This window comes from Mesocricetus auratus, unplaced genomic scaffold, assembly GCF_017639785.1.
Source record: "Mesocricetus auratus isolate SY011 unplaced genomic scaffold, BCM_Maur_2.0 Super-Scaffold_100676, whole genome shotgun sequence".
NCBI classification, from domain to species: Eukaryota; Metazoa; Chordata; class Mammalia; order Rodentia; family Cricetidae; genus Mesocricetus; species Mesocricetus auratus.
In genome coordinates, this window is record NW_024429266.1 from 56071113 (window position 1) to 56086695 (window position 15583).

At 54.6% G+C, this 15583-nt stretch overlaps 1 protein-coding gene across 1 annotated transcript in view; it reads left to right on the plus strand.

Moving 5' to 3' along the window:
- Nucleotides 1–225: 225 nt before the first annotated feature.
- Sox13 (SRY-box transcription factor 13) overlaps nucleotides 226–15583 on the plus strand; it is a 47449-nt gene continuing 32091 nt past the window's right edge. The window contains exon 1 of the mRNA XM_021229124.2: nucleotides 226–800. The gene's annotated coding sequence lies outside the window, so the exon portion shown is untranslated. The remainder of the gene's footprint in view (nucleotides 801–15583) is intronic.

The window sequence follows — 15583 nt, forward strand, 5'->3', positions numbered from 1 at the left end:
CCGAATTCACCTTCTTTCTCCTATTTTCTTTATCCAGTAGTCGCTACATCTCCACTGGCTCTGGAGAACTCCACAGTCCCCTTCTCAGCACAGGTCTCCAGCTGTTGAGGCCTGGCTGGACCAGCTGCTGGGAGGAGGAGGAAACTCCGTCCCTCCCTCCTTCTCCATCTCCCCACCCTCCCTCCTCCCCCGCCCGCCCGCCCGCGCGCGCCCTCCCTCCCTCTTTCTCCTCCGCGGCTGTCGAGTGGCTTTCGCAGAAGCGAGTGGCGAGCTCCCTGCTCCAGTCCCGGCTGGGAACTGAAGTGTACGAGCGCGGCTTCAGGAACCCGAGATCCGGAGCGGCCGGCGCGGGTCGAAGGCCAGGGCGGCGCGCTCAGCTTCGGAGGCCCTGGCTCTGAACCGAGCGGGCTCGGAACTGTGCGGAGGGACAGAGCGCACTACCCGCCGGCCTGGCCCGCGCAGCGGCGGAGAGTCTGGGAGCCGGACCGCGGAAGGCAGCACGGTCAGCCGGGGGCAGAGGGCAGAGTGCCGAGCGGCCTGGCTCGGCGGAGGGCGCCGCCCGGCCCGGCCTCAGCTCGGAGCCCGCGACGGTGGCCAGCGGAGCCCGGAGGGCCGCGGGTCCTGAGCGCCTCCAGCCCACGGCGGGGGGGCGTGCCTCCGCCCGGCCGCGCCGCCCCGGCCCACTGCCCGCCGCGTTGCCCGGGCATGTGAGCGGGAAGGCCAGGCTGCTGGCCGCCGGGACGTACGGAGCAGAAGCGGGAGCGCGGAGCTGCGACCTCGGGCCAGCGCCTGACCGATTAGTAAGTGCGCCCCTCCGCAACGCGCGCCCCTCTCCCCAGCCTCGCGAAGTTTGACACGCGCGCCCCCGTGTTCGTGGGGATACGCTGGCTCTCTTCCGCGTTACTTTCCATCTTGGGCAAAGTTTTGCCAGACGGAGCGGATCCTACGGGACCCCTCACAACGCCGGCCGCTGGCGCCAGCGCTAACCCGAGTCCTTTAGGAGAGCAGTGGCTGCGGCGCTAACCCGAGTCTTTTAGGAGAGCAGTGGCTGCAAACCATGGGGGTGGCGTGCGCGCGCCGCGCGAGCTGGGCTTAGGAAGTCCTCAACCCTCCCGCCCTCTGCGCCCCGCCGGCTCTAGGTCTTTCTCCCCAGCGTGACCAGCCCGCCCAGTTTTCACATTCCCAGTCCGAGTCTAGACGTCCGATGTGCGCCCCGCGTGGGGCTCGGGTGCCCGCGACGCGGAGCTCCGACCCCTGGGTGCATGGGGGTCCAGCGCGCACCCTTCCCACGGCTCCGGTTCATTCTCCGCGGACCAGCCGGGCGCCGCCTCCCGTTTTTCTGCGGTTGCTGCTCTTGTCCTCTCTCCACTCCAGCCTGCCCCTTCCCACCCCTACCTCCCACGGTGGGGTGTCGGAGGAGCGTCTTTCACTCCCCCTTTCACGGTAGAAATAAACTGAGCACAGGGCTGGTGGGATGAGGAAAGGGGTGGTCGCTTAGTCCCAGCGGTTCGCCATTGTTTTCCCACCCCACGTTCGGTACGTAAACACACTCACGCGGGTGTGTTTGTGTGCACGCGTGTGTGTGCACGCGCCGGCTGCGGCTGCTCAGATTCCCTAAGAGCTCTAGGGTCGCCCGCGAGATCTCCCCGCAGGCAGCCTGGATGTCCTGGCAGGAGGTGCCCCATTACTTGGAATTGGGGGAGAGGGACGCGGGAGTGGGAGTTGCCCCAGAGTCCCTGGAGGGGCCGGGAATCTGGCCTGCGTTGGACGTGAATTTTGAACTTCAGCCTTGGACCTTTCCGGGAGGACCCCGGGCGCTTGAGCGGCGGCTCCCGCCTGGGAGGGTCCCCAGCAGCTGGCGCTCTTGGCAGCGATCTCCGTGACAAGGACTTGGAGGAAGCCGAGGAGTTTTCCTGGGAAGTTTGCTTTAGCTCTGTGGGAATTTCCGGGCCCGGCGCCCCCGCGCTGGCTCTGACGGAGGGGTCTGACCTACAGCAATCAGATGCTGCCTTAGGAAGTTTCTCTCAGGGTGCTGGGATTCAGCACGCTTGGGTCTTATTCCTCAGCAAGAGGGGCAGCTTGAGTTTGGCTATTTCCAGACATCGTCTGTACTTTCTCCAGTAAAAAAAAAAAAGGGCGGATTTGTGCACCTATCTTTGGAACTGGCATATGCTGATTGTTTGGAGGATACTGTTTGGAAGGCTTTAACCTGTACCAGGAGAGCCAGATAGTAGTTAGAACCAGGAAGCTGGAGTTGTACACCAGTGCGGCTGCTCGTGGTGTGGCTCTCTATGATCAGTTTAACCCAACCCTGTTGGTCAGGTTACTTATCTGTAAAATGAGGTTAAATTCTGACAATATCCACCTGGTGGGGGTGGTCTTGGGAATGAAAAATATTGGTGTAATCTCAGAACGCTGTGCCTGGCACATAGTGCTAGACAGTCGTTAGCTGTTGGGGTCGGGGAGTATCTTAGTGGTAGAGCACTAGCCTCAGGAAATCCTGGGTACTGTGTTCAGTGTGTGCGTTTGGGAAGTTTGTCGTTGTCTATTATTATTATTAACTATATCTTTTATTATTGTTATTAGTTTGCTCTTTGATACAGGGTCTCTGGGTAGCCCTGGCTGTCCTGGTACTTCTTTTGTAGGACAGGCTAGCCCTGAACTCAGATCTGCCTGCCTCTGCCTCCCTAGTGCTGGGACTAAAGGTGTTCACCAACACACCTGGCTAGCTGTGTCATTATTGTAATAGCAGTATTATGGAGCCCAGGGCCTAGTTCATACTAGGAAGTGATTACCATCTCCAACGTGGGCCATTGCAATTTAAATGACCTTGTACTGAGCCCAGAAGAACTCTTTGGGATTGTGTCCATTTATCAATTTTGGTTATTTTCACTTCTGGGGAGGAAGAGACCCCACACTTTTTCCTACCTCTAATTGATTGTGTCCATTTGTCTGCTTCAACCTTATTGTGTATTTTTTTCTTCCGTCTTTCCCTCCCTTCCCAGCTTTTGTGCATGGCATTTCAATCCCTCCTTTCCTCATTCTTAAAAATTAATCTTGGCACCATGGAGCATTCGCCCTGGAAACAGCCCCAGGAAGGAAATGTCTTCAAGAGGGTAACCCTGGACACCCTGGTCTGTACTGCAGACTCGGGATTGGATGTGCATTTGTCGCTGGGACTGGATGGATTTCCACTGAGAGGAACCCAGGTGTCTTGGGCTCAGGGGACCGTCATGTGGGACGGGCAGGCTGCCTGCCCTGGAGGGTTCTGTTCCCTAGGTAGTATCTGTTTCCTGTTACTGGGGCTCACTTGAGAACCTCTTCTAGCTAGCCTGGCTGCCAGGACATGCTGCATCTGGGATTAGATACATGAGGGGCAAGGGTGTCACCTCCAACTTTCCAATGGCAGTTGGAGGAGGGTTTTCTAGGAATGTAAGGTAGGTACCAGTTCTTGTCTTTATTCCTGCATAGCACAGGGAGGGAGAGCCGGGCACCCGTTTCCTCCTCTGACCCTCACCGGGCGTGTGGGGGGGGGGTGGGGGAGGGGGCCAGTGTGGGGAAGCTTGGTGTTGGGAGGCAGTTTGCAGATGAAAACCTGTGCAGAAGACATCTGCTTCATTACTTAACAGAAACTTGTGGAGGGAATGTGCTCATTGCCTGCCAGGCCTGTGCTAGGCAGTGATAGGTGGCCTCTACCTGTAGGGGGGGCAGCTCTCTACCAAATCATGAGAAGAAATACCCCAGGTGGGGAAATAGCGCTTGGGGCGGTGGGAGCATTGGGAGGCCAGAGCAGACTATCCTGGGAGAACTCAGAAAAGGCCTGAGGACAGGAGACGGCTGGCTGCACACAGCCGGGAAGAGGGGCATTCCAGGCGCCGTGTTGGAACCACGTATTCAGCTCTGTGGTTGGAGAAGAGCGCCTGAAGGATCAGGAGGTTCAGAGCCTGGCTGGTGGCACCCGGTGGAATAACTGCTCGTGGTGGCCGTTGTGGTAGGCCGAATTTTATTGTCAGTGCCACAGGAAGCCATTGGAGAGTGTGAAGTGATCAATTTATGGTTTTTTGTTTGTTTGTTTGTTCTTTTTTTTTTTTTTTGAGACAGGGTTTCTCTGTATTGTTTTGGAGGCTGTCCTGGAACTCGATCTGTAGACCAGGTTGGTCTTGAACTCACAGAGATCAGTCTGCTTCTGCCTCCCGAGTGCTGGGATTAAAGGCGTGCACCACCACCGCCCGTCTCAATTTATGATTTTTAAAGATCATGAGAAACTGTGATCCTCAATTTGTCCTTTGTAAATTCAGTATATGTGCACACATATCAACTATGCCCCAAACCCAAAAATACATTTCCAGGTTAGAACCTGGAAAAAGTGAAGAAAAAAAAAACCCCGATGTATACTACAACTTGGTAAAGATAATTAATGTGTATACATACAGTTTTTGTTTATTTTTTTTTTACTACACTGTGTGTGTGAGATGGTTGTAGGGACATATGGGTCTCAGCTCTCGTGTGGAGGTCAAAGAGAGAGAGATGGCCCCAGCTTAAAATAAAAAAAATCCATATGTCCTGGTGGAGACTCATTTGTATGGAGGGGAGGGGAGAGTAAATTGAACTAGAGTGGGCAGTCAGTAAGGGGCTGTCTGGAGGGCTCACCTGCATAGTACTGACTCCGTCCTAGATGTGTGACCCCGGAGTGCCAGGAAGGGTAGAGACGGTTCCAATCTCAGGTCCTCCTGCAGCCTTACTTCCAGATGGGAAGAGGCCCGACCTGGGCTTTTCGCTGGAAAATTAAGAGTTGGGGACTGAAGAAGGACCTCAAGACAGAGCAGATGTGAGCCATGTCCTCTCCAGTCCTGTATCTGGGCTGTGAGGTGAGCCATGGCCCAGAGAAAACCTTCCCCCTAGAGCTGCTGAGCCCCCTGGGCTGTGAGGCTGCCAGGTAACCGTTGGCCTGAACTGACCGCATCCCTCCTGGGGACCCAGCTTCTTGCCTTTTAGGGGCTGATGCTGGCTCATATGCACTAAGGTTTCTTCTGGAGGTTTGGTTGGGCTTTCTTGGGCTAGCATGAGTAAGTTCTCAAGAAGCTGATGCCGTGGAAAGAGAGGGTCCCACAGCCCCTGTTCTCACCTGCACCCCATCCTCAGTGCATTAAGGGGTGAAGCTCAGAGTTTGAAAAGGCCTCTGGGCAGGGAGGGCTGCCCCCTTGAATGGGAGTTACCTTCCTGTTTGCTTAAGAGGGCCTGCTCCTGCCTGAACTTGCTGTCATTCTCACCCTCTGCTAGTCCCCTTCCTGGAACATGAAAATGTCAACCAGGGTGGCTGTCAAAATGCCTGTCACCAAATGGGGAGCCAGCACCCACAATCTCCCTGATGCAGGCAGAACCCATGCTCCGAATGCAGGTCCTTGTCTGGCGACCCTCTTCCGGAGTGTCCTTTCCTTAGTCTTTGGGAAGACTTTAGTAGGAGATTCATCACTTGACATTTGGACAAGGCCACCTCTACCCTTTGCCAATGTCCCTGAAGGGGTATGTGTCACCAGGCTTTCATAAAAGGCACATGCACCCTCCCAAGTGTGCCTGATCTATTCCAAGGAGACAGGAGTCCCCTGCTCCTGCTTCTTCAGGAGAATTCTGGACCTCATGACCCAAGGTTGGCAGGATGCTTCTCCTGCTTTAAGACTACCCTTTTATGGCTTGACATCTCTGGGTTGGCCTGGAGGCTCCTAGTACTATCAGGCTTTGGTGCTGTCAAGAGGGACCCACCAAGTTCCAGAGAAGCATCTGGATGGTGAGCAGACCTGTGAGGAGTGGGTAGTAGCTGTTCCGCTGCTTCCATCCAAGAGCCGGCTACAGCTTTAGCTGCGCAGTGTGGCCTGGTATCTTGGTACCCACCGGTGCTCCTGGGACCAGACCAGCTAGAAGAGGAGCCCCAGATACTGAATAGGCAGGGGCTTATGGAGTACAAGACAAAGAAGAAGTTGGGACAATATCCCCAGCTGCCGCCTTTTTCCTAACTAAGTACATTCTTTAGCTAGGCCCTCTGGTCTCTTGGAAGCTGTCAAATCTGGAATTCTGTTCACCAGATAGGAACCCACATCCCACCCCACTCCCTCTGGCTTTAGCAGAAAGCCTTATAAACTGTCCATGGGGATGGAGCAGGGCTGGGGAGGAGCATTATTATCTCCCCCTTCGTTGTCCCCTAGGTAAGGAAGGTTTCAGTGTTCTGGCTTGAGAAGAAAGGGGAAGGGGCAGCCCAGGGCGCACCGCTGGCCCGGCCCCTGGTGTTTGGGTCCGGAATCCCCGCCAGGCTTGGTTCCCTAGGGACCCGCCCCAAGGCGGCCGGCCTGTCCTCCAAGCACCCCGCCTCCTGCCTGCGGAACCGGCCGGGCGGAGAACCGGTTCCTGTGGGCCGCCCCGCCCCTTGGCAGGACGAGGGGTCGGCGCCTGCGCGGAGTTGGGGGCTGAGGCAGGTGCCTTGGGGTCCAGGTGCGACAAATGGACTGAGCAGCTGATGTATGTGGGTGGCCCTCCCGAGGCCAACGGCCTTTGCTTACTTCTTTTTAAAAATTGTGGCTCATTAATTAATGATTTTTCTGTGCTGGGGAAGGACCCCAGTTCCTTGCTTGATCATGCGAGTGAGGCAAGCAGGCTAGCACTGAGCCACACACTCAGTCATTTCTAGTCCCTAAAAGTAGCGTCAGCAGTGCCGTTACTTTACCAGAATGCAAAAAGGATTTAAGATAGATCTAGATTTGCCAGTGAGACAGGGAAAGGAATGGATGTTTCCATGGGAGACCTAGAGGAGTTGGGTGCTGGAAGGGGTGACCTACGGGGGAGTGGCCTTCACCGCACAAAGGACCTGTGAGGTTGGGCCAGGCCATCTTGTGACAGCCCAGAGCCCCCCCCCCCACTGGCTGAAGTGGTCAGGAACTCCCCAGTTGTGCAGTGAGGCTAGACTAGATGAGTCTGACCTCACTGCAGGCTTTCTGTGACCCCCAACCATCCCTCCCAGTTCCCAGCTCTGCTGTTAGAGTCTGAAGTTATTCAACCAACCCAGGGAGGTCTGGGTGCTCAGCCTGTGTCTTGAGGGGTGGGGTAGGGTGGGGAAGGAAGGAAGGATAAAAGGCTGGCAGGAAGCCTGTGTGCAGGTACAGCGGGGCTCTGGGAGCTGGAGGGGTGTTGGGTAGGACAGGACTAGAAAGTGTTGAAAGCAGAGGGAGGGGCCTGCAGCTCCTGCCATCCCTCGGGTCAAGGAGCTCTTCCCCTCCCCCCATTTGTGAATGGAAGGAGAGGGTTAGTGTTCACTTTACAGACAGGCAGGGTGGTTTAGTAAACGCCAAGATATCCTGGGGAGAGAGTCAGAACAGGTGTGTGTGTGTGTGTGTGTGTGTGTGTGTGTGTGTGTGTGTGTGTGTGTCTGGCGTGCGTGAGTGCGTGCACGTTTGTGTGCAGTGAATATGTGGGTCAGAGGACAACTTTCAGGAGTCCGTTCTTCCTGCCATGATGGTTCCAGGGCTTGAACTCGGCCATCAAGCTTGGCAGGCAGCGCCTTTACCTGGTAAACCACGCCCACCATCCATCTTCGCTATTCTACAAGGTTGTAGATCAGTGTTCCTCAGTGAGACACCCAAATTGGAGAATGATTTTGGCTGATTGTACACGTGAGCTTGGGGGGCCAGAGCTGAGGGGAGTGCTTGTGTTCCAGTGTAGTGCCTTTGGCTGTTTAGAAAGGGTCTGTGGACTTCTAGCTAAGTGGACACCAGAGTAGGATCCCTGGTGCCCAAGTGAAGTCGCATTCGGCTTGGAATGTTGAGCTGGGGCCCCAACACAATGAAAGGAGAATGGGAAGTGCGAAGGGTCTTGCTTGCCCGAGTGGCTTCAGCACATGGGTCTTGGCATCAGAACCTTCCTGCCTTCACCCAGCAGAACTTACCCGTCCGTGTCTTTCATGGGGCCACTATGCTGTGGCCTCGAGATGACTGTCTGGTCACATATAATCAGTCTAGGCACACAGAGTGGTGGCATCTTCACAGGTCACACCATAAGACCTCAACCTGGAAGCCAGCCAGGGCGGAGACTAGCATTGCTATGTGTGGCATGCATAAGGACTGGAGGGAGCTGCCTTCCTTTCCAGTAGGGCTTGGGCACAGTGTCATGCAGGAGACTGGATGCCCAGGCAGCACAGGGGCAGCATTGCCAGCCAAGCTGGCATGAAATGCTTGTGCGGCTTGCCCACCTTCTGTTGCCCTCCCCAAACCCAACAACAGGAGATTGTGTTTGACCGGAGCCTCTGGGCTGCCAGGACCAGGCAGGTGCTGGCAGGGGCTATGAAGCCCCATGCAGGGGTCAAGCCACCAGTGCCAGCACCGCAGGATAAACAAGGCTGCTCATAGGCTGGGTGAGGGTGGCCACAGGAGGCAGGAGTGGAGAACAGGTGTCTCAGGAGCTGCTGACACAAAGGGCCTCTTGTCCCATCCTCCTGCCTCAAGGCGTAGCCCCCTCCCTTGTTCGGGCCTGCCCAGAGTCCAGTGACCAGGTCAGCTGAGGTGTTGTCTCAGCCTGTGTTTATGCTTGCTTGAGACAGATCCTGCAGGTACACCCCAGGAAGAAGGGGACCTGTCTGCATAACCCCATAGCCCAGAGGTCTCTATGGGCCTGAGTTTCCCCTGCTGGGGCAGTGAGCCCAGGAGGTGAGAAGAGTTCCTGGAACTTGGTGAAGGATGGATGTAGTGTCAGGAGTGGGGATCCCAGAAATCCATGGGGCGGGGGGTGGGGTGGGGGGAGTTCGGGCTGGGGGAGCTAAAATGTGACAACGCATCCCCCTTCCTCCTAGATCATACACGGGAGACCTTAGCCAACCTTTCTGCTGGCTCTGTTCTAGGGTCTGGGGAGACAGTGCCAGCAGTCAGGAAGCCTCGGTACCCAGACTAAGTCTTCAATAACAGTAGTGGCTACCTCGTGTTCCTATGGTCCACCTATGGAGAGGTATGAACCTGGCCTATGTTAGGAGAAGCCTGCTGCTGTTGCTGGACCTGGTAGAGTATCTGCAGGAGCCTGGGAGGGAAACAGGAAACATTCGAGTTAAGCACTAGAGAGCCGGGCTGCCCAAGGTCTGTCCATAGGTGGCCTCCTGTGGATAATTCCCTCTTCAAGGAATGCTAGGAAAGGTTTGGGGGATGCGGCATTTAAAAGGGGTTTGAGTGAACTGTTGGTGATTGCTGCTCAGGAATGTAGGCAGGCCTTTCTGGCAAGGCCGGCCTGTGAGCCAAGCACAGTGGAGTGAATTGTGGTTTACCTAGAGCGCAGTGTTGGAGGCTGACAGCCTAAGGGTCGACTGGGCCATCCTGAAGGCACGTGTGGGGAGTTAGGGCGTGGCTCCTCCAGGTCAGACTCCAGTTTTTGTCCCCTCGACAGCCTTTATGCCCCCAGCTCTGTATTGTGGTAATGCCATTGCTCATTCCAGGTTAGTGTTCAGTTTACAGAGAGGCAGGATGGTTTAGTGAAAACACTCTGGGAAGGGGGGAGAACATTTTAGATTGTGAATGTTGGTTTTGGGCTGTTTACCTAGGGTTTTTCTGGTTTTTTTTTTTTTTTAACGTTTGCATCTTCCTTATCTATAACCCAGGGTCGTGGTATTTCCCATACAGGATTTGTGTGAGGACAGAGAGGGAGCGTGGCCAGGTGTACAGTGCCTGGTGGGTGACGGTGCCCCCTAAGGTAGGGTTGCAGCGTAGACCTGTCATGTTTCTAACAAGGAAACAATAGTCTGTGTCTTTTCTTTGGCTTTCTGAAGCTGGTGGGCCAGGCTGTCCGTGGCGTGAGTGCGCAGCTGAGGCTGGGAGGCTTCATTGAGGGCTCTGCCACTTCTGCAGGACTAGATGGGGAGGCCTGCTCTCTCTAGGGCGTCATTAGACTCAGGCTATGCTTGGGGCTGCCCAGAGCAGCTCCTGTCCCTTTCTAACTGGGGGGGAGCCCTCTGGCATCTCCTTTGTCGTTGTTTTGTGTTGGAGGTGGGGTATGGGACTATTGGCCCCCTGGTCTAGCTCCTGCTGCTGGTGGCATGTGTATCTCAGGCCTGTCACACAGTCTCTTTGAAAGGCTGGCAGTGAGACAGCCTGGGTGTATATAGAACTTTCTGGGCTCCAGGGGCTCCACCCCAGTGGGAAAGGCACAGAGCAGCCCCAGACAGGCCCAGGCAGGGCCTGGTACCTAAAGCCGCCCACCCATGGGGCAGTCCATCCATCATCCATTCTGTCTGGGTGACAGGTCCCTTGGGGTCTCCTAAAAGCCGCAGATAGCCCATCTTAGACATCTGGAAGGGCATGTGCTAGGCAGGGACCACTGTGGCTGCGTTCATTGTGAACATAGTCCTTTTCTCTTCCTCCCCTGAGTTAGGTTTCTTAGGTGTCCATAAGGTGGACAGAGACCCAGTTGCCATGAGGGTGAATGTGGGAAATTGGGCTGGGACGCTGCTCCGGGTTCACATGGCCAGGTGGTGATGATGGCTTTGCAGGAATTCCGAACACCTCACAAACAAGCAAGAGAAGAGGAAGGAGCAGTTGGAACCCCTGGTCTCTCCCCAGGGCCTTGTCTATATTCAATGCAGTGTGAGTACATTATTTACAGCCTGCACCCAAACACTTAAGTTTATCTCTCATTTTTTCTCAAGATGGGTGTGTCTGACTTTTTGGCCATGTCTGTATCTTTCGCCTGTGCTTTCCTGTCCCTTCCTTATTGCAGAGGGCAATGCCCAGCCTCTCCACGATAGTGGGGTCTGGGCGCCTTTAGGCTGTACTCCACAGGTATCCAATAAACGTGAGGTAGAGCAGAATAACCAGGAGCAGGTATCTAGGGTTCCGGCGGCCTGGCTTGTGCCTGTGAAGGAAGGCTTCATGGTGTGAGGGGTAGCTGCTGGAAGGGAGGGTGCCAGAGGCAGAAGTGAGCCAGCGGGAACCGGTTTCTCTGGAAGTGACTGGCCTAAGGGAGCCTTTCTCCTCTTGGCCCCACAGGGACTAGTGTTGAGCTTGAGAGGAGCAGAAAGGAAGAGGCCTACGGTTTTGTTTTTCAGCCCGAGTTCTGTTAATAGCAATTTATTGCATCCGGGTCCCCAGCCAAGCACATTCTGTTCTCCAGTGTTGGGGGACGACACTTGGAAATGGCAAGGCTAGACAGGAAGGAGGAAGGGATCAACACTTGTGATTGACGGTGGTGTCTTGGGCTATGGAGGCGCCAGTTTCACCACAGGCTAGCTTGAGTCTGGCCTGTGTAGGGAAGGAAGCAGGGTGGGCAGCTCCGTCCTGCACCATGCCTGAGGGACCTTGGACTTGAGCTTTCTGTTTGTCAAACGGTGTTTGGGCTGTGATGCTGACCAGGCCTGTAGTATTCCCTGAGCTCTCTGGAAAGACCCCTATAAGGAAAAGGAGGGCAATCATGCAGGAGAACTCCAGAAGAGGGGGAGCAGGCAAGATGGCCACCCCCGTGAAAAGAATGGTGCCTGAGCAAAACACCCCCTTTTTGCAATGTGCTGAGCTGGTGGAATTTTAGTCGGTGGCTTCAAGATCGGGCTGCAGATGGAGCTCTGTGGGTGCCTCGGCTGTGTGCAGACTGTCGTGTGGGGGTCCAGGATGGAGAAAGCAGAGCTGGCATCCGGGGTGCCCCTTCCTCCCAGCTGCTCTCCATGCTTCCCTGGGTACCTCACTGATCCCCACTCCTGGGGGCAAGTTCCCCACCCCTCTCCATCTCTCAGGTAAGCAGTCTTTATTTTTTCCTCATTTCTCCATTGTCCTCCCAAATGTTTGGCTTTGACTACAGGCATTTCTCACACTTTCCTCAAGACCATTCCCAGACTCATGGTGGGAACCTCAATCTGGGAAAGGCAGAGCCCGATTCCAAGACCTCTGCTCATGGCTCTGGTTTGGGGGGAGTGGTGGCTGATTGCACCTCACCTGCATCCTAAGCTAAGCATGGGGCCACTTGATGGTTGTTGAAGGCCAGCTTCACTTTCTGGTGAGCACACTGTGTGTTAGGCAGTAGGAGCCTGAACATGGTTTCTACCTGTGAGGTTTGGCCCATTATTGTTCCCGGGGACAGCTGGTGGCCTCTTCACTCCGAGGCCAGTTGCTCACCCTCTGTTCTCTGAACCGATGACAAGGGCTCACAAAAAGACAGGCACGGCTCATGGCACCCAGGCTCCGTAGCATCCCCACATCAGCATATTTGGGACACCACTGTTGGGCTACATTGTGAGGACCAGCCCAGAGGCTCAGGAGGGAGCCCTGCTGGGTCCGAACAGAAGGAGTGGCGGGCTTTGACGCAGACTGCAGTTAGACAGAGCCCACCCAGTCCAGCCAAACCTTGGACCCAGCCACAATGCTGGGACTTTGTTGACAATGGGAAAACAGGGTGTTTCAGAGAACTTTCAGAATGGGTGGCTGGTTCATTCAGGCCGAAGCGTCTCTTATTGTCCCATGAAAATTCCCAGCAGTCTCTGTTCTTTCCACTTGAAGCCATTGTTGCTGCCTTCCCATTGTGCTGAATGCTGGTGACCGAGAGCCTTGTGTTGACTTGCCAAGGCTAGCAGCTCTTAGGGCTCAGGCTAGCAGCGTGGGAGCCATGTTGCTTTAATCATCTGCCTGACCCATGCTGCCCAAGACTCCTGCATGCTCAGGCTTTCTGACGAAGGGGCAGATGGTGCTCCAGGCCGATCTCTACATGTCTTTTTAAGCGGTTTGGTGGCCAGTGCTTGTGAGACAGGGTCTCGTGTAGCCCTGACTAGTTTTGAGCTCAGTGGTTGAGGATGATCAGAACAGGTGCGTGTTACCATGCCCTGCCAGGTTTGATGTATATTTAGAAAGGAATGACATTTCCCAAAACTTTACCAAGACCGTCATGGTAGAAAGATTGGGTGAGATGGGAGACGAGGCAACCAGGCTCAGCTCCCTCTATGGCATCTGCCGAAGTTGGGGGGCCTTGGCCATCCCAACATTTGTGGAGAGACTGAGCGGCCTAGGTTTGTGCCCTGGCTCTGCTCACCCTGAACTGGGATTTGGGCAAATATCGGAGTACAACTCCTCCCCCCGAAAGTCAAGGACACATTTATTAGATTTTAAAGGAAAACCTTTAAAAACCTGGGCCGGCAAGCTATGAATCTCAGCAGCTTCTTGGAGAAGGAAGAGAAGGGGGGAGGGGCGGCCATGCGATTTGAGTCGGGCCATCCCAGAGGTCAGCTAGCCACATGGTGGACAGGCAACCACACCCCAGGGAGGGCAGCTGTGGAGAAAGAAACCGGGAATGCCAAAGAACCAGAGAAGTCTTGCTTGCAACAGAGACAGAAGAAAGGGAACTGCTAACACTTTTTGAGTGATTCAGAAAAGCAGGCCGACTTTGGGAGCTGCATGGCTGCCAGCCTGGAAGCTGCCTCCTCACAGCAGAGTTTTCTCACAGTGGGGAAAAAAGAATAATAAAAGATGAAAGGACTCAGTGAAGTGATATGTGTGTTCTTGTTCATCATCTGTGTCCAGTGTGGAGGCGGCTGGCCACTGAGGCTTGTCCTGGGCGGCGATAGAACTATCCTTCTCCGCCCTGACAGGGTGCCTGCCACCCAGTACCCCGACTGCGCTCTCTGGAAGACCTAGTAAAAGAAGAGTACCTCGGGGCTGGAGAGATGGCTCAGAGGTTAAGAGCATTGACTGCTCTTCCAGAGGTCCTGAGTTCAATTCCCAGAAACCACATGGTGGCTCACAACCATCTGTAGTGAGATCTGGTACCCTGTCTGGCCTGCAGGCATACATGCAAGGAGAATGCTGTATACATAATAAATAAGTCTTTAAAAAAAAAAAAAGAGTACCTCTCCAGACACGGTGGGCTTAGACTCTGGCATCTAGGATGCCTCTGTCCGCTCTCCACACCTTCTTCCTTTGGATTTGGGAAACAGATGCGTTGTTCACCTTGGCCGAGTTACCCCATGCCTCAGTGCTTCTTTTAAGTCTTGGCCACCAGTGCCAGTATGGGGAGGGTCACAAAAAGGCGTGTGCAAGAAGTCTCTAGGATGGAGTCTGGCCTGGGAGGATCTCATCCAGCTGTTGGCTGCTGTTACTGGCTGCTGTGCTATCAGTGACCATTTCACCCAAAGAGACCAAGGAGAGAGCTGCTATTGAGGCTCCGTGCAACTTCGCTAGGGGCACGCCCCCCTAAAGGATAAACTTACAGGCTAGGTGTGACAAAAGTGACAGCTCGACTCCGAAAACATTGCCTTTCCTGTCTCCTGTAAACTAAAGGTGGTAGTTCTTGCCAGGTAGAACCAACGGAGGCCTGGAACTCCCACACACAAATGCAGGAAGCTGGACTGCCCATTTTAATAATTTATAATAGTCAACAGCCTTTAGCTGACCTTTGGACTCTGATGCTGGATGCTGCCAGAGAGACTGGCAGGAAGTAAAGGCTTCATGGCTACCTGGGTCTGCTTCCTCCTAGGACCGTGGCGGCAGGGAAGAAGTCTTGCTGTGTCCCTGCTACATGCAGAGTCCACGGATGGCAAGGGTTCACTGGGACTGGAGAGTCCATAAGAAGTGACTCCTGCCGGGCGGTGGTGGCGCACGCCTTTAATCCCAGCACTCGGGAGGCAGAGGCAGGCGGATCTCTGTGAGTTCAAGGCCGGGCTAGACCGATAGCCTCCGAAACAACACAGAGAAACCCTGTCTCGTAAAAACCAAAAAAAAAAAAAAAAAAAAGAAGTGACTCCTTCACAGAGGGCCTGGTCTGCGCTTTGGGATTTGGAGTCAAGCTGACTCTAAGCTGCATCCTGCTCCCTCCTCTTCGTTTAAATTTCCTTGTCTGTGAAATGTGTCTGGTTTGCAGACCAGCACATTTAAAGATTCCAAGGATGTCCAAGCCCGGGGATGCATGCCTGTGAGGATGGCTATGAATTGGGACAGACAAGAAATCATAAACGTACTTAAAATGTCTTGGGGTATTGTTGCAGTTCTTTTGTTTGTTTTTGTAAATTGGCTGGGTGGCTTTGTAGATGACAAGACAATGTTAAAAGGTTGAACACCAGCTGGGCGGTCAGTGGTGGCGCATGCCTTTAATCCCAGCACTCGGGAGGCAGAGGCAGGGGAATCCCTGTGAGTTCGAGGCCAGCCTGGTCTACAAGAGCGAGTTCCAGGACAGCCTCCAAAACAATACAGAGAAACCCTGCCTCGAAAACAAAACAAAACAAAACAAAATGTTGAACAGCGACTCCGTTTAGTTTGAGATCACCCAGTAGATGCCTGTGCTGTTATGTCTGTTGAGTCCTTTCCCCATGTGACCTGCTCTGTGCTACACCCTCATGATGGAAGTTAGGGCCTTAGCACACTACCCCCTCCCCCTCCCCCTTTGCATCTAAGGCCTGAGCCCTCTCACCTGTAATTTAACCGCTTGGAGAAGTGTAACTGATGCTCTGGGCAAATGTCTGGGTGATGTGCACCAGACACCCCCCCCCCAATGTGTGACTGTGTATGTGACTGTGTGAATCCCTCGGTGTATCAAGTACGTGGTCAGATAACAAGTGTGGTGAGGCCGGCCCTCCAGTGATCTCAGGCAGGGA